Here is a 9,878-nt window from a genome sequence, read left to right as displayed (position 1 = left end):
GAAGAGTTCAAACCCACGTGGTCTTTCTACTCAGGTTAAGTTTAGAAACATTTCAAAGAAAATTGGATTTTTCTTAATGTAACAACTCATTTTATTTATTTTTATTGCCCAACCTCTGCCCCCAAATCCAATTTAAGACAGTAATCTGGGGCACCTCATGTGTTTAAATATGAAAAAGAACATTTCTTCAGAGATTGCAAACAATTTTTCAAGGAACTGTTAGGAGAAATTCAGTGGTAAAGAATCTGCCTGCCAATGCAGAAGCTGCAGGAGACGTGGGTTCAATCCCTGAGTCAGGAAGATTCCCCTGGAGGAGAAAATGGCAACTCTCTCCAGTATTCTTGCCTAGAGAATCCCATGGACAGGGGAGCCTGGTAGGTTACAGTCCATGGGGTCTCAAACAGTTGGACATGACTGTGACTACACATGCATGCATGTACACACAGCCACTGCCCAGTAATTTGGGATTTCTGGTGTGCAGGTTTGAGAGCTACATATCTAATTCATGTGCCTAGCACCAGGACCTGCCGTGGTTTTGAGCAAGCCCCCTATGTCCTTCTAGCCTATTCCCTTCAATGACGTGATACTTATTTGTGAGCAGAGCTTTGTAAAACTATGATTACACGGATGACAACATGTGGAGTCGGGATGCATGGCTGTGTGAATTTGTTTGGGTTAACTCAAGGGCAAAGCTGATTCATATAAAATTCCTCAGGGAGTTTTCCTGGGTTTTGCTGAAAACTCTAGGATGTAGAAAGACTTCATTTTAACCCTGATTTTGGAGGCTTAATAACTGGCAAACACTTGATGTACACACTTTATAACTCAAGTGTTAGATTTATTTTCACATATATTTTACACATAGATATAGAAAAGTTGTTTATGAGGGGCTTCCCTGGTAGTCCAGTCATTAACAGTCCACCTTGTAATGCAAGAGATGTAGGTTCGATCCCTGGTCTGAGAAGATTCCACATGTCATGGAGCAACTAAGCCTGTGCACCTCCATTACTGAGCCCTCGCTCTGGAGCCCATGAGCCACAACTAGAGAACTAAACTAAACTCACTAAAACTGAGACTCAATGCAGCCAAATAAATATATTTTTTTTAATGGACGTGATTTTTTTTAAGTTGTTTATGAAATAAAAAAGTTAAAATACAACACAAATTACTGATTCTGGTTGAGGACAGACATCTAGAGCAAGGGGGATCTTGATACAGCGTCTGCTTTCTAAGGAGGTAGATTGAGAACGAAGGATTCCTGCCACCTTCCCTGAACTATAAGACCCACAGGAGTCTGACTCTTCCAGCCAACGAGAGGGAAGAAAATGGAAGCAAGAAAGCAGAGGCCTGTGTCCACTGGCCTGGCATCCCCACACCCCTTGCCTCTAATGGGGAGATAGGGGCTGCATAGTCACCACCTCCCTTCATCCGAGTCTTGCCAGACAAGATCCAGGAGGCAAAGGAAAAGAGGTCTTTGCTTTTCAATGCAGCAGCCAAGTACCTGGCATAGGGGGCCCAGGAAGGACCTTCTCACCCTGTCTTTCCAATCAGATTGGCCATCACTTCTCCTCTTGGGAGCAGCACCAGGAAAGCTGGTGGGAGGGTAGCTAGAAGTACGGTTCTAGATTGCTCCTTCCTGGGGAATGAGTCACAGGTTCCTTCTGAAATATGAACAGGAAAATAAATGTTTCCTGGCTGTGCCTCAACACCAGTAAATAAAATGCCTGTGAGAATAAATTATCTCATGGGCCTCCCCAATGCCATCCAACACATGCTCACCAGGACCCGAATTCAACGAGCAGTCAGGGAGGGTGTGGCTGGTGATGAGTCTCCATATTTTAGAAAATTTACAAGAAACACAAAACGCTCTCCTGCTTAGAAGTTTGGTTTTTTTATTTGGGTTTTTTGGGGGTATGTCAGTTGTTAGAGAATTTGGAACAGATTTTTCCATATAAACTGATGTTCTAAATCTAAATGGTGTTTAGCTTCCCGAAGCTGGCCCCCCAAAGTTTTTATAGCAGTACAGTCTGTGCCTTATTGTTTTCATGGGAAATTAATTACAAAATTAACACAGTCAGAAATGCATTAGTCCTGGGTCCACACCAGTCCACCCACTTCTCCCCCGACATCTCCCTGGGCCATGTGGTGGCACTCCCAGATGTAATAGCCAGTGGTCCCTCGGAAGGGAGAACGTGGTTAGATTCTCTGAGACCACAGTTCTTTGCTAATTCTCTACATCTACAAATTCTATCTGTGTCTGAATAAGAACTAGTAAGTACCGCTCAATAGCTATTTAACAAACTCTTCCTTAAGTGATCCGAATTGAAAGGAAAAGATTTTTCTCATTCAACTACTCATTCCTTCATTCAACTTAAAAAAAATTTGGAACCTGGACATGTAGTTGTGAACCAAACAGACATAGTTCCTGCTTTCCTAGTTGTAGGTGGAGGGGTGGACATAGGAGGGTAAACCATATAAGTTCTATATTAAGGAAATAGGCAAATAAATAATATACTTACAAATCACGTCAAGTACTACAAAGAAAATAGGTATTGGGAGGATATGACTCTAGGAAATGACATTTGCGCTGAGACCTGAAAGATGAAAGAGGCAGGAAGAGAGTGAGTTTTTGTGCTGTTGGCAGAAGATCTGGGAATGGGGGTGTGAAGGTCAGTACATGCCAGCCCAAGATTAGCAAAGCTCTGAGTTGGAGAAAAGTTTGGAGTGTTCAAGAAACTGACAGTAAGCTAGTGTTGCCAAGGCAATGTTGGAGAGGTGAGTGGGGATCAAATTATGCCAAGACTAGCTGGCCAGTTCAGAGATTTTATATTTCCTCCTTATTGCACTGGAAAGCCTTGAGGCTTTTAGGTAAGTTAATGGCCTCATCTGACTTATCTTTGAAAAATCTACTCTGGCTGGAATGTGGAGCATAGATTTGGTTAGGGGGGCAACATGGGCAGCAAGAAGACCAGCTAGGAGCCAAGACGAGGGCTAAAGTTGGGGTCGGCATTTGTGGTCGTAGAAATTTTGAATAGAAAGTTGCAGTTGATATCAATTTCGGAGATGAGATTGACAGAACAGACTCATGGGTTGGTTGTGGGACTGGAGGGAGAGACTGGAGCACTTGAGTGGCTGAAAAGATCATTGACTAAGACGGAAGCAGCAGCTGTTGCTGCTAAGTCACTTCAGTCGTGTCCGACTCTGTGTGACCCCATAGATGGCAGCCCACCAGGCTCCTGTGTCCCTGGGATTCTCCAGGCAAGAATACTGGAGTGGGTTGCCATTTTTCTTCTCCATGGAAGCAGCAGGAGGGGCAGAAAGAGGTAGAAGACTTGGCTTTAGCTGAGTGGAGTTGGAGATGGCAGTGACATTCTGAGAACATGGTTGGAAACTCAGAAGAGAGTTCTGAGCCAGAGATCCAAATATGGGAGTTGTTGGCACAGAGATGGTGTTTAAAGCCTCAGGGTGGAACTTCGCACTCCTCATTGCCTCTCCCATTTGCAGGCACAGGTGGACAAACTATCAGTGATGTGCGTGGAGGAGGATAAGGAAAGCAATCAGCCCATAATGGTCTAAGGAAACCGTTTTCTGCCTCCTATTTTGATAAATCCACGTTCACCCTGAGCATCTTGTAAGCATACAAAAGAGCCTAAAAGAAAGCTAGTTCAGGTTCTGATTTCTTGATCACAGAATACTGAAATATGGAGGGGAGAGATAAATTAGGAAGTTGGGAATAACACATACATGCTATCATGTAGAACATAGATAAATAATAAGGACCTACTGTATACCACAGGAACTATTCTCAATATTTGGTTAAAAAATCTACGTGGAAAAAGAATCTGAAAATATATATATATATATAACTGAATCACTTTGCTGTGAAACTATCACCCGAAACGAATACAACAATGTAAATCAACTATACTTCGATAAAAAATAAAAAGAATCCTGAAATAGCTCCTCTAGCATTTTACATAATTCAGTTTTAATATTCCTCCTTCAAAATGCACCAAAAATGAGGACATTTTCTCTGCATACAAGTGGACATGTTACTTTTAGGGACACTAAGAGTGGCCATGTTTCCTTGCATGGCAAAGTTGTGCTTGCTTTCCCATAATAATTAAAATCCGTGAGGACTCTAATTGCATCTGGATGTCTCTGCTGAGTTGGAACCTGTCAATCATCTAGAGCATCCCACACCAAACGGAAAGGACACGCTGAAGCCATGGCATTTGAGCAGACCCAGGTCCCACACTGTGAGCTGCCAGGGAGTGAGTAATTCTGGCCTTGGAAAGGGCACATTTGTAAAGCTAAATTAATACGTCCTGTTTTTCATCTGTGACTTCTCTCTGTTTCCAGTTTTAAACAGTCAGCTGCCTTGGTTACATGACCATGCAAAAAAAAAAAAAAATGGGGTGGGGGGAGGTTTGTATGTTTATTGTCAATCCCAGAATGGACTCAACTCTTGGAACCAACTCAATCAGTACTGATCCAGATGCTCAAAGGAGAGGAAGGAGAAATAAAATCCATCTACCTCATTACCTTTCTGAATTGAAACCCCCAAAGCATCTGACAGTCCCCAAGTCTGCTATCTTTATTCCCTGGTGGTGAAAAGCTGTGAAGCAGATGAGGAACATGAAAGCTTTCATTACATCATCTCCCTTCCAACATTTTGGTTTTCATTTCATACGATAAGGTTGAAAGGCCCATTTGACTGTTATAAATTGCTTTTCCTCATCAAAGAACTCCAAGACCAGAGTCTGTAAACATATCTGGACACTGTGTTTAGTTGTAAACCACTGGGAAAGAAAAATGAAATGACATCTAAACTAAAAGCCCGGCCCCTTTCCAATCTTCTTTTTTTATTGCTATAAACCCAGTAAATAAGTCTTTAGTTTCTGTTGAGAATGAAAGCTGACCAACCTCAGACTTAAAGGCATATGTGGCCCCAGAGCAAAGTACCCCCAAGCTCCACAAAACCAAACCCAAGTGCCCCATGCACAAGCAGAGGCCCTGATGTCGCAAGTTCTATATTTACAAAAACGGACAACTTAGACGTCGCTGGGAGGCATCTCCTTTTCTCCTAATTAAAGGTTTTACTTTCCTTTGACCAGCGGCCAGTTGCCCTAGGTAACTGCGCAGGAGAGCTACATGCTAACAGAAGTAAAGATGAGGCAAAAAAAAAAAAATGTTGCAGCAGGACCTGAGGACTGAAAATATATGTGCTGATTTCTTCTCATCAGGCAGAAGTTTCCAGGCTGGAACTTAAAATTATTCATCCCCTGGATTATTGATTAAAAGAAGCTTGTAACTGTTAGGCTTCTAGAGTCAAAAAGACAAATTTGCGTGATCAGGCCATAACTGAAGCATACACAGAGGCCAAGAGATTTACAGGGCCCTTCCTTCCGGGTCAGTCAGAATCACAGTGGAGAGCTGGGTGAAAGCAGCCAGCAGCACCCCCTTGGAGAAGAAGAGAGGATGCCACGCTAGGTGTGTCTTATGTACGAGTCGCATAAAGGTAGCACCACTTCGTAACTCCTGGAAGAGATCATTTAACTAAACGATGAGCCATGGTTCTGTTTAGAATTCTATTCCCGGGCCTAAGAGTTTGTTTAAGCAACTCTTTGGCCATCACAGGAGCTGTCAGCCCACCAAAGTGCTTAAGCTGACTGTTGGGAAAAGCAAGACTCTTCTGAGAGTCTTCCAGAAAGGCAATTTCTACATTTTTAACCAGTGGGATCACTGTGCAGGAGTGACTTAATCTCTCTAATCCTCATTTTCTTCGTCTACAAAATGGGAATGAGGATGATAGAATTATGTTGAGAATTAAATGAAACAACACAGTTTGAGGTCATTAGCACAGCACCTGGCAGACAACAAGCTCTCAATAAATGCTGGCGAAGATGCTGCCGCTGATGATGACCTTGACGTTGAAGAGCAAGTAGAGGAAAACTTTATTCAAGCAATAATCCTGTACCTTTAGAGGATGCCTTTGAAAGTCTTACCTGTGTCTTTAAAAGTCTTGGTTTGTGTCAGCCATAAACTTGCTCATTCTTTTTCTTTGGCTACAAACGTTTGCCAGTGTTTGGTTACAAGAGATGCTGCCTATGGAAAAATCTTTGAAAGATTTGGCAAGGCATTGGAGCGAGTCAGGATTGCCTGATTGGTCCAACATAGATTTCACACTTCTGATAGAAATGCACACTTCTTTGCATATTTAAAATTTTTTAAATGCCTGGGGCAATTAAAAAATGTCTGGGGCTCCTTCAGGCAGTGGCCAGCTCCTGCCTCTTTAGGAAGTGATCCCAGCGTGATGATGTCCCAGCCTGGTGATGACCTGGAGGGGTAATGACCCTGTGTTTATTTCCTTGTTGATTTCCCTTCCCTGGCTCCAAGCTCATTTTCCCATTGCCTGCAGGAAAACAACATCCAGGGGTGCGGTAGGCCTGACTTGGCAGCCCTAAAGGTGAACAAAAGGACCCTGGCTCTGGCAGAGAGCAGAAGGAAGTTGGAGGGAGCCTCAGCCCATCCAAACCAGAACAGACATGTTGATGCTCTTGAGCGGCTGCTCAGTGGGAGCCATTCTCCCTGGAAGCTCCCCAGAGGCTGCTCTCGGGTTTATGGCTCAGTTCTGTGCAGAGCCTGCAGCAGGGGCAGGGCATGCACTGATTGAGTCCAAGGTGGAGTAGATCTCATGCGTGTCTGGAAGACGGGGCACGGGAAAGAGAAGGGGAATTTTCCCGGGCTACTGCTGAGTCAGAAAAACTCAGTTCCCAAATGGACTTTACCCGGAGGCCTCACACGGCTGAAAACTGATCCACAATGCAGCAAAGGTAAGAGGCCTGCCACCTCCAGAGGGCTGCGTCTCAGGCAATTGGCGAAAACTTTGTCCCTGACTCTCCTAGCCCAGCCCCCACCCCACTCCTTCCGTACACCACACACACAGACACACACACACACACACACACAGGTTAAGGAGAACTTGTTAAGGAGAGCCTAGAAATATTTTCAACACTCTAGAAAGGCCTCAGGACATTTACTGTCTTTATGTTCAAGGATACCATTTCCTTGACTTTCAAAAATAAAAACTACTTTTTTATTTCATTTTTCACTGGCCAAATTGGTCAGTTAAAATGTAGGTAATCCCAGTAATGGTGACTGGGTTTCAATAACATTATTCTTTATCCAGTATTCAAAACACATTCACGTGTTTTTTCCCATTTCTGTGGTAGAAATAGGCATTTCTGTTACTATTTTACCCACAGAGGCACTTAGGTGCAGAGAAATTGTGACGCCCAGCAGTGTGTAGGAAAGTGACAGACCCAGCAGTGTGTAGGAAAGTGACAGACAGCTCATCTTGTCTCCATTCCTGCCTCTCTTCAGTAGAATGGTGACTCTACTTTCTAAACCAAATGCCAGACTACACTGTCTGTCACATATTCTGGCAAATGGTCTGATGAGAGGATAGAATTTTAGCAACTGGAACTCTCCTGGATAATCCAGAAATGGAGAGTCACAGTATCCAGGACAATACGCCACTGTGTCGTGTATCCTTATTCACTTCCATCCCTGGACACTGAAGCCAGTTCAACAGATATTGATAAGTGATGGCGCCAGTGCCCAGTTCTGGGTCCCACATCAGTGCAAGGTGCAGACCCTATGCCCAGCGGGTGCTGAAGGAGGCAGAGTGGGGGCTGGGGGAGGGGGTATGAGTGAGAAAGCTCTCCGTGAGACGGGAGCTTCACACTCGGGCTTAGCATGCTGAAGGAGAGGTTTCAGATCAGCACAGCCCCCGAGTAGGGAGGGAGTGTACATTCACAGCAAGACTACAGCAGCAGGGCAGGAGGTCAAGAGCACAGACTGAAGAATTAGACCGTCCAGGGGTGAATCCTGGTTCCACCGCCTACTAGCTCTGTTGTTGCTGTTGTTCAGTCACTAAGTCATGTCCGACTCTCTGTGACCCGGTGGACTGCAGCACACCAGGCTTCCCTGTCCTTCACTATCTCCTGGAGTTTGCTCAGACTCAAGTGCATTGAGTCATTGATGCCATCCAACCATCTCATCCTCTGTTGCCCCCTTCTCCTCCTGTCTTTAATCTTTCCCAGCATCAGGGTCTTTTCCAATGAGTTGGCTCTTTGCATTAGGTGACCAAAGTATTGGAGCTTCATCTTTATGTCTGGGGTAATTCAGGTAACACCTCTGACCTCAGTTTTTGGACATGTAAAATGAGAACAACTGGTGATACCTACCTTAAGGATTTGTTGTTGTTTTTTTAATTTAAATTTATTTATTTTAATTAGAGGCTAATTACAAAAGTATAAATGAGATAACACGTGTGAAATCTTTGCTGGCACACAAGTGTTCAATACATAGTAACTGGCTCCATGGGAGATGCCAGGGATAAAGATAAGAGGAGCCCTACCCTCAATTTGATCACAAGATCATGAGTTCCTTGTATGCCACTATCAATATATGCAGTGTGGTAAGGGCTGTGGGATCGCAGAGGAGGGATCCACTCAGTCTGGGAGATTCTGGATGGAGGTTCTGGGCAGCCTGTTGGGGGAGGTGGGGAGAAGTGACACAGCAGAGGCCCTGTGTGTAGGAGGGTGGCAGAGAACAGGACTGCGCTGATTTGATTTTGAACACCAACTTCATCCTCCCCCAGATGCCTCCACCTGTAAGGCTGCTGGGACTGCCATAACAGTACCACAGCCTGCATGGCTTAAACAACAGAAATGCATTTTGTCATAGTTCTGGAGCCCAAAGTCCAACATCAGGGTGAGGCCTTTTACCTTGGCTTGCAGACGGCCACCTTATTTCTGTGTCTTCACGTGGTCATTCCTCTTTAAGGAGAGTGTCTGTCTCTGTATGTCCACATTTTATCTTCTTAAGAGAGACAGTCATTAGTTGGATTAGAGTCTACCCTCAAGGCCTGTCTTTAACTCAGTCACCTCTCTCAGGGCCCTATCTCCAAATCCAGCCACATTCTGAGATATGGGACTTCAGCATATGAAATTGGGGGGATACAATTCACCCCATAATGCTGAGGCTGTTACTAAGACTCCCAAGCCTTACTTCCTCATTTATAAGATGAGGACGATTTACTTAACAAGGAGAACCATTGTAATGATTATAAAAAGAATCTGTGAAGCATCTATCCCAGTTTCTGACCCTTAGAAGGTGCATAGTAAGCAGTGGTGTTTACTATCAGCCCTTTAGGCCAAGTCTCAAAAGAACATAGGGTCCCCTGCACAATCCATGCTCCAGATGGATATCGGAGAACTGGCCCTTAGGTATCCTGCAGACTTTATGACAGGGCAAGGGGGCATTCAGTGCTTCCACTTCCTTGGTTCTGGCAGAAAGCCCATCATGAGATAAGTCAAGTGGCTGGCATGTGTCCTACAGAAACTGTGTTCTCTCTGTCTAGTTATTCAAGAATCCAGATGCCCATTCTTTACTAAATCCCTTGGATGAGAACGTCCATCTCTGCACCTCAGCAGAGGAACAACACTTGGCAGATACACCCTGACTCTACTCCTGGGGCAGCCACTCCAAGCTCTGTCCACCCAAGGCAGGCCCCAGGTACCTGTGTCCTGGCAAGTCTGGAAAACAGTATCATTCCAACCTACATCACTAGATATAGATATATTATTTTGAAAAATCTCAAATTTACAGAAGAGTTGCCAGTACAATACAGTACAAAAAATTCTATAATGTATTTTTCCTGAACCCTTTGAGAATAAGCTGCCAAAGAGATGCCTCATCTTCCACAAATACTTGAGTGTGCATTTCCCATACACAGCACATCTCCCACACAACCACAAAACCAGGAGCTTAATGTTGATACATTACTATTATCTAATCCTCAGACTTTA

The 9,878-nt window shown here is 44.2% G+C and overlaps 1 protein-coding gene across 5 annotated transcripts in view; it reads left to right on the top strand.

Moving 5' to 3' along the window:
- Positions 1-6,496: 6,496 nt before the first annotated feature.
- LNX1 (ligand of numb-protein X 1) overlaps positions 6,497-9,878 on the top strand; it is a 187,325-nt gene continuing 183,943 nt past the window's right edge. For all 5 annotated transcript variants that reach the window (XM_070372400.1, XM_070372394.1, XM_070372399.1 and 2 more), the window contains exon 1: positions 6,497-6,836. The gene's annotated coding sequence lies outside the window, so the exon portion shown is untranslated. The remainder of the gene's footprint in view (positions 6,837-9,878) is intronic.

The sequence above is a fragment of the Bos mutus genome, chromosome 6 (genome assembly GCF_027580195.1).
Source record: "Bos mutus isolate GX-2022 chromosome 6, NWIPB_WYAK_1.1, whole genome shotgun sequence".
Classification (NCBI taxonomy): domain Eukaryota; kingdom Metazoa; phylum Chordata; class Mammalia; order Artiodactyla; family Bovidae; genus Bos; species Bos mutus.
This window is presented reverse-complemented; position numbering and strand designations above follow the sequence as displayed.